The sequence below is a fragment of the Impatiens glandulifera genome, chromosome 1 (assembly GCF_907164915.1).
Source record: "Impatiens glandulifera chromosome 1, dImpGla2.1, whole genome shotgun sequence".
Lineage (NCBI taxonomy): Eukaryota > Viridiplantae > Streptophyta > Magnoliopsida > Ericales > Balsaminaceae > Impatiens > Impatiens glandulifera.
In genome coordinates this window covers 125,947,310-125,956,477 of record NC_061862.1, presented here as the reverse complement: position 1 = coordinate 125,956,477, position 9,168 = coordinate 125,947,310, and positions in this window count along the sequence as shown.

The following is a 9,168-nucleotide window of genomic DNA, read 5'->3' as shown; positions in this document are numbered from 1 at the left end:
CTTCGATCGGCTTGAAAGAGAGACCGATCAACGATTGACAACGATGGCTGATGACCTGGTCGGCACAACACTCGGACGGGTCTCCGAACTCGAGAAGAAAAATGAGGGTCTCGAGGCCGAACTTAAGGCGCTTTCCGAACAAGTTGCCGAATTGCTAAGGGTAAAGATGAACGCGGACGCCGCGGCTGTAGCGGCTGAGGCTCAAGCGGCTAAGAGGGTCCAGGATGCGCTGGATGCCGAAGCGGGTAAAGAGAAGGAGGCACCGTGATCATCCCAACTTACCGAAGAAGAAGAGGAAGCCGAACGGATTCGAAGGTCAGAGGCCATGTTCCCAGGACTTGCTAAGAAAGCAGCCGCTCAAGCTGCGAAGGATGCTGAGCGGTTGGAAAGGGAAACACGGAGGCTGGAAGGCTTCGCAGCCGACAACAAGAAGAAAAAGGCGGCCTCTTCTGCTTCAGCGCCGAAAAAGCGAAAGAGGGAAGCCCCAAAGAAAGTTCAAATAACCTACCTGCTCAATGAGGTCACTGAAACGGTCATCACGGATACATCGCAGCAGACTACTCCAGTCGAAGAGGATGAAGTTGAAGAACACCTGCAGGCCCGACCTACAAGACAACGAGTTTCTGAACCGGCCAATCAACCGCAACCGAAGAAGAAAAAGTGGAGCATATATGACTTCTCGGACTCGGAATAGGGGCTCTCTTTCCTTTACTTGTCTTAGTATTTTTATATTATGTTATTTTCGGTTAACTATCATATATATAAATCTATTTTTGAAACCGGCCTTCTTTTGCATCTCTACTTAGTTTTGATAATTTTAAATAAAATAATCAAAAAGGGAGAAATTGATAAAAGATAAGACTTTTCCAAAAATTTTCTCAAAATTTTTCGAAAAATTCTCCTAAGTCAGTTTCAAAAAAAAATTCGGACAAATAAAACAACCGGCCTACGGTTGCAAACTTACATGATTTTGATAATTTTAAATAAAATAATCAAAAAGGGAGAAATTGTTAGATAAAATAAGACCGGTTCAAATAAACCTAACTTAAATAAACTTTTCATGCAGGAACAAGGAACCGGACCGGATAAACAAAAGAACCGGCTAAAGAAAACTAACCGGTCAAGCTAGTAAACCGACCAAGAATACCTGAAACTTGACCGCACAAAGAAAGGATCGACCAAAGCTTAAAACCGGAAACATCAAACAGCCGATCAGCCACAAGGCAGAGGAATAACCGGAAGAAGACCGATTACATCACTCATACCGAAAGCCATTCGGTTAAGTCAAAATGACCGACCAGTACAAGAAGACAATTCGGGTATCTGTTAAGAATGATACCAAAGAAACAGACTGAATACTTCTATATCCATACAAGTCTGAGGAAAGTCTGCAGGCTGCAGAAGACAGTACTACCGGATCTTTCCACTTCGGGATAAGTCAGAAAAAAGATCTTCCAAGTACAGACAACTGTCCAACAGACAGTGCCTACATTGAGTAAAAGACAAACCTAGCAGGTCTGTCTTACATACCGGAAGAACAGACTGCCAAGTCTGAGGATGACCATCAGTTCTGAGGAAACGACCGTAGGTCTGAATCTCTGAAACAATGAATCACTGCACTTCTGCTCAGCCAATCAGATTCAAGGCAGTGAAATATGACCGTTGGCATATTTCACCTATAAAAGGGGCAGTTGAAGAAGAGTAAATGTGCGACACAGTGGAACAAGTGAGAAACTCTAAGAGCATTTATTCTACAAGTGATAAGATTGTGTTATTCTAAGAAAGCCTAAGTGCTAAAGTTAAAGTGTGTTTTACAATTTCGGTGTAAATTGTAAGAGTGTTATCGAGCAGGAAATAAGTCTCGATCGGATTATACTTGTATTCCTTAGTGAATATCCTTCTCGCGGTTTCGAGAGGAAGGGGTGACGTAGGAGTTTTATCTCCGAACATCCATAAAATCTGTCTTGTTATTTACTGTCTGCCGGTTTCATTATTTAACCGATCCGTACTGCTATAACCGACTTAACCCTGTCCAAGCCGAATTTCCAGATTACCGAAGCCGACCCATCAAATCTCAAACCTCCATTATACAATACCGATTATGCCTATCATACAAGTGTGCCGCTTCAACCTGAAAGTAAACCTCTTCCGCGCTTGAACCTAGTTCAAGGGTTTGTGACAGGTTGTGTAGTATTGAAACCCCGATGTTAATCTCTAACCGGATTAATCACCACCCTTCGAGTGAGAACCGCTAACCGGTCTAACCCCCGGTCCTCCAGCGGCTACCTAGATCCTAACATGATCATTGAGAAAATTTTGTAAAGGACGTGATAAGTGACTGCATGAATTGGTTTCTCCTTATAATCTTCCACCAATGAGTTTCTAACCAACATGATATGGGGTCCTTTTTAGATATCTTCAATTTCTTTTAACAAATTGAAGAATATCTCAAATGAACCCGAATAGCATGTTGGTTTGAAGAATATCAATAGTTTAGGAAAAGTGATTTCATCAATAGACAATCAGACTCTTCTTGGAAATCTACATCTTTAATTAATCATTCTAACTAATTAAGATGATGGAAATTTCGAAGAAAAGATTGATGATCATTGAGAAAATTCTGTAAGGAACGTGTTAAGTGACTAGAGAAATTGGTTTCTCCTTGTGATCTTCAATCAATGTGCTTCTAACTAATATACAATCGTGTTCGTTCTTAGATATCTTCAATTTCCTTTTAATAAATTGAAGAATATCTCAAATGAACATGGATTGCATATTGGTTTGAAGGAAATCGGTAGTCTATGAGAATCTAAAAAAGACATGGAAAGTTCAGGGAAATATGACTTTTAGTCACGGCGTTAATCATAGAACTGTGGCAAATAATAATGGCGGGAGTGTGACGGAAAAGCCAAAAATATTAGCCATGACGAATATAATTAAAGTCGTTGTTAATAATATTTATTAATGACGGCGTTACATGGCCAACACTAAAACATATTATTAACCACGGCGAACATTTGTCGTGGTTAATATTGGTCGTTAAAAATACTTATTCTACTCGAAAAAGAACATTTTAATAAAAATCAAAGTATCTACAAAATATGACATACCTTCTTGGTCGTGTCATTGACAACCTTGACATTTATATTATTTATTTTGCGTATATCAACAAGGACAATATATATTCCATCATTCGTAGCCTTTATTAGCTTCCAAGCTTCCTATTTTTGAAATAGAGGTTGCAAGCTCCGTCTTGACGGTTTGGAGCTCAGTAGATGCTATCTCTAGTGTAGTTTCATTCTCATCTTCGGTGCTTAGGTCGTAGAAAGGAGTAGATTAGCTTGGCGTCCTTGAAAGAAGCTGTTTGCGAGTATATCGTGTTAAAAACATGATGAAAGATGAAAAGAAAGAGTGTATAGAGAGAAATATGTTGAAGAAACAATTTGATGAAGAAATGGAAATATGTTAAAAAAATTGGAAGATCTTTTGAAATCATGAAAAGATGAAATGATAAAGAGAGTTTAATGATGGTGTGTGGAAGTGGAAAAGACGTGTATGTTTGGCCGAATTGATAGTAAAATGGAAACCGAGGAGACTTAATTTAATAAGACTCGCAACTACTCATGCATTGAATATTTATTAATATGTTAAAAATTATGTTTTATGTAAAAATTCATATAGTTTAATGCACATTATAATGATAAGACTAAATGTTAATGGGAAACCTACTACTAATAAATTACTAATAAATGTTTTCAAAATTAGTAAATATTATTTTAATGTACTTTGTAATAATATGATATCATACAATTCAGAAGTTTATGCGAAAAGATTATATACTATTATTATTACTAAACGTATTATTGGTATATTACAAATATGTCAAACGAAATTTTCAAAACTAATAAATATAAATGCAATGTAGTTTGCAATAATAACATTTCATACCATTGTAAAACTAGTTGTGAAGAGATTATATATAGTAATTAATGCATAATTTAATGCTATTATATTACAAATATTTCGAAGAATATTTACAAAACTATTATATAAAATTTTGATATAATTTGCAGTAAGAAATTATAATAGAATTGCAGTACCAGTTGTCAATATATTATTTATTTGTGTTAATGCAATGTTTATCAATATTATCCCAATTACTTGAGATTTTAATTTGCAATAATCACAACCTTATTTATAGAATATTTGTTACAATAATTAATGAAAATAAATTTTATTGCAAAACATTTTATAAATATTGACGTTAATATATGTTAGTGATATTATAAACATTATTCTATTGCTACTTAATTACTAGTTTATTTATAAGGCTATATTAATATAGATTTAGAAAAAATATTAGATTTTTCTATTTCTAGTGATATATTTTGAATTAAATATTTTTCAAATTATATTTTCGGTAAAAATTCGTTTTGGTTGAAAATATATTTGAAAAATTTGCAATATTTCAAACTTTTATTGCAATGTGAATTGTTGTTCTTTAAAACTTGCATTAAAGAAATAAATGTTGCAGCTGTATATGTTGCGATTTGACAATTATTTTGTAGTGGAACAATATTTTCATGAAAAACCCAAGTAGCTAATATTTAGAGAATAAATTCGTAATTTGTGAGTTTGTTCAAATACGCACAATAGATAACTGAACATTTTGAATTCTTAATTTTTCAAATAATTCAACTTAGTCGAACTCATATTACTCTTAAAGTAAAAAAATTATGGATTATTGTCACGTAATATTTTTAGTGCTATATCTATATCATCGTAATAAAATTTTACAGTCATATTCTTTAATTGGATATCGTTTTTAAAGGGTCGTATAAAATCATTCATGAAAAGTGTTTTTTATTTTTGTTCTTTCAATCCAATAATCAAGTATAATTATCATATTAAACCGGACAAATTTATTTTAGCGCACCTATCAACAAATAGGGTTTCTAACATAATTGAATACAAATAATATCTTGACCTATCAACATATAAGATTTTCAAATGGAGTAATGTACGAACAATTAGCGCATCTTTCAACAGATAGGATTTCTAAAGGAATCATATACAAATGATGTCTCGACCTATCGACATATAGGGTTCTAACTGGATCATGTACGTATGATCTTAGGTTTTTGTCGACAAACAAGATTATTAAATGATCATCTTCCAAATTATTTATATGCTTGTTAAAAAACAAGGCTTACAACATAATTGTGTACGAACGTTTTCTTGTACCTATCGATAGATAGGGTTTTTAAAAGAATCATATACAAATGATGTCTCGTCCTATCAACAAATAGGGTTCTAATTAGATCATGTACATATGATCTTAGGTCTTTGTCGACATACATTATTATTAATAGACCATCTTACAAATGATCTCTATGCTTGTTAATAAACAAGGCTATAACAGAATTGTGTACGAATGTTCCTCGTATCTATCGATATATAAAGTGTAGATACCTAACTACAATTAGAGTTTAAATGAGACCGTGTACGAATGATCTCACGTACCTATCGATAAATAGGCTTTGGATACCAAACTACAATTAGGGTTTAAACGGGATCATGTACGAACAATCTCATGTACCTATTGACAAATAGGATTTTGGATACTTAACTACAATTACGGTTTGAATGGGGTCGTGTACGAACGATCTCACGTACCTATCAACCAATAGGGTTTGGATATTTAACTACAATTAGGGTTTGAATGGAATCGTGTACGAACGATCTCACGTACCTATCGACATATAGGGTTTGGATACCTAACTAAAATTAGGGTTTAAACGTGATCGTGTATGAACAATTTGACGTATCTAAGGTTTGGATACCTAACAACAATTAGGTTTTGAATGGGATCATATACGAAAAATCTCATGTACCAATCTATAGATAGGGTTAGAATACCTAACTACAATTAGGGTTTGAACGAGATTGTGTACGAACGATCTCACATACCTATCGACATATAGAATTTGGATACCTAACTACAATTAGGGTTGAACGGGATCGTTTACGAACGATCTCACGTACCTATTGACAATTAGGGTTTGGATACCTAACTTGAATTAAGGTTTTAACAGGATCATGTATGAACGATCTCACGTACCTATCGACATATAGGATTTGGATATCTAACTACAATTAAGGTTTGAACGGGATCGTGTACGAATGATCTCACATACCTATCGACATATAGGGTGATAGGATCGGCTTTATCAATAGAGACGGGGTCTGGCGATTGATAAAGGATTATGAAAAACGACTTTATCTATTTTACTGCACGTCTAATTCCATGAATTAGACTGCACGTCTAATCCCACGAGTTAGACTGCACGTCTAACACTATTTAGTTAGACTACACGTCTAACTTTGCTAGTTAGACATCACGTCTAACACCATGCATCCAATACCAAATCGGTCTAATGAACCTCATTAGAACCAAGTCTAATGAAATCTGATTTCGATACACCTGTATCAAAAACAATTAGACGCATAGATTATTCATTTATCATTACATCATCAAAATTCCAATAGTCAAACTATTTCAACACCTAGTCAAAATAATTTGACCCAACATAGGGTTTTGGATACTTAACTACTATTAGGATTTGAACAGGATCGTGTACTCATGGTCTCACGTACCTATCGACAGATCGCGTTTGTATACCTAACTACAATTAGGGTTTGAAATCGTGTACGAACGATCTCACGTAATTTCCGACAAATAGGGTTGGATATCTAAATAGAATTATGGTTTGAACGAGATCGTGTACGAATGATCTCACGTACCTATCGACAGATAGGGTTGTGGAGACTCAATTTTGCTTATTTCGTTTTTGCAGTATCGGTCTTGGCTTTATGAATTTTAAAGGAATATTTCAACAAAATCTTGTCCTTCACAGCTAGTTGAAATCCGTTAGTCGATGGTTTCATGTTTTATTTATGGATAAATGATTCATGTTTTTAGACAAATAAATATTTTTATGTTGCCAAGTTCCTATCCTTGTTTCCTTTTTTTATCCTTCAAAATGAATTATGACATTTTCAAACTCAAAACGTATTCAGGGCTAGGCTTTGAACATGGTTTTCTTCCTTTGTGATGATTTTTCTTTCATCAAGGAATAACATTTCTTTTTTATCCAACTTTCGAAATATCAACTATAAATTCGATCTCGTGTACAAACGATTACCCATAATCATAAACCTCGAAGAAGATGGTCAAAACTTAGACGTTTTGACAAGTATACAACTTATTTTTAGTTGCTCGGTCGTAAACCACATTTCTTGAAGTCCACTCATCGTAAAAACACATTTTGTAGAGAGGTATATCGACTTTCTACTTTGGGTTTCATTTACCATTTTTTCTTTTATTGACTCGCGGGTATATCTGGTAGAATCATTACATCCTTGCCATTACCATAAAAATCAAGACTAGAGTATGAGTGAGCAACAGATGGTGATTTCAATACCTCAACCATTTGAGACGTTTTCTTTTTTCGTTTCCGGGGTGTATCTAGTAGAATTGATACATTATGCTCTTACCGTAGCAATCATGAATATAGTATGAGTGAGCATGCATGGTGATTTAAATACCTCAACCAACATAGAAACATTTTTTAAATTTTTAAAGATTTTATAGGCTTATGACGGTTCTCTTTTTGGCATTTTCATTTTTTGTTTTTTTTTCAATGCATCGAGTTTTTCAAACCTCTCTTTTATTAACAAAAGTAACGATGAGGTGTCCTTTCTCAATTTAGGACTTTAGGCCTCGCTTTTATGGGGTTTATTCCGATTCTTTTTCTTCAAAAACCTTCCATGAAGGGTTACTCTTAGTATAATCGCCTACAAGCGAAAAACAACTTATGATCGATATCTCTTGAATCAGAGTTATTGTGAAGTCCTCGTTTTATTTCTAAGAATATCACTCGAATGGAAGCGGTGTTCTTAGCTTTACCGCTACTTATTTCCAAAAATCCTTCACATTGGCTCAAGCATGAGATCAACGTTTTCTTCTTTTCTCAAAAGATTATCTCTTTCTTTTAAGGTATGGACTAGGGGGTTTTATTTATTTTTTTGTTAGACCGAGCCCGCAAACATTTAGGTTGTCTATGTATCTTCTCTCCTTTATTTTTCTGTATTGAGAAGAATCGGGTCTCCATAATTCGAACATGAGTCATCTGTCCATATTACAAGATATACAAAATTTTGGATTGGATTCTATTGAAATAAGCTTCTTTAAGGTCGAGCTTTAAATCATTCTACATGTAGCTTGATATTACAATAATCTTTTATGCGCATCAATATTCTTTGGTACAATGAACTCTTCGCCTTCTAAATTAGATAAATGGACAACACCTCTAGAGAGGATTTTCTTAACTAGGAAGGGTCCTTCCCATTGGGGTTGAAACTTGCCCTTAGAGTCTATGAGCTTTAGGTCTGCTTGAGAACTAGATCACCTTCTTTAAGGTTTCTAGGATTGGAATCTAACATGCATTGTTTTACCTTTTTTTGAAGGTATCTAACATGCATTTTTGATAGACTTGAATTTTACACAAAGCGTTTAAGATCATAATCTCTATCAACGTTAGTTAGTCATATCGAGATTTGAGATAGTCTTCTTAAATAACATGGCTCTCTAAGAGTATTCTTAGGATTGGAATCTCGATTTCGATGGGTTCTACGGCGTCAATGTCGTAAACCAAGGAGTAGGAAGTTTTGTCTATCGAGATTCGAGCGGTTGTACGAGATCCAAATAAGGCATATGGAAGTTTCTCATGCTAGTCCTTATATGTGATGATCATATTCTTGATTATCATAATCACATTTTTGTTTTCCGCTTCGACCACACCATTAGTTTGGAGTCTATAGGGCGATGAATTGAAATGATCGATCTTGAACCCGTCGAACAATTGCAACACTTTTTCCTTGGAAGTATCGACAATTGTCTAAAATCAGGGCGTGAGGAACTCCATATCTAGCGATGATACTAGTTCAGATGAAGTTTGTCACTGAAGATGATTTCTAGACCTTGTAGGAGGTTGCTTCAACATATTTGGTGAGGTAGTCTAAGGCGACGAGTATGAACTCGTGTCCATTTAACTCGTGGGGATAGATTTTTCTGATGATGTTAATGTCCCATGTTGAAAAGGGTCG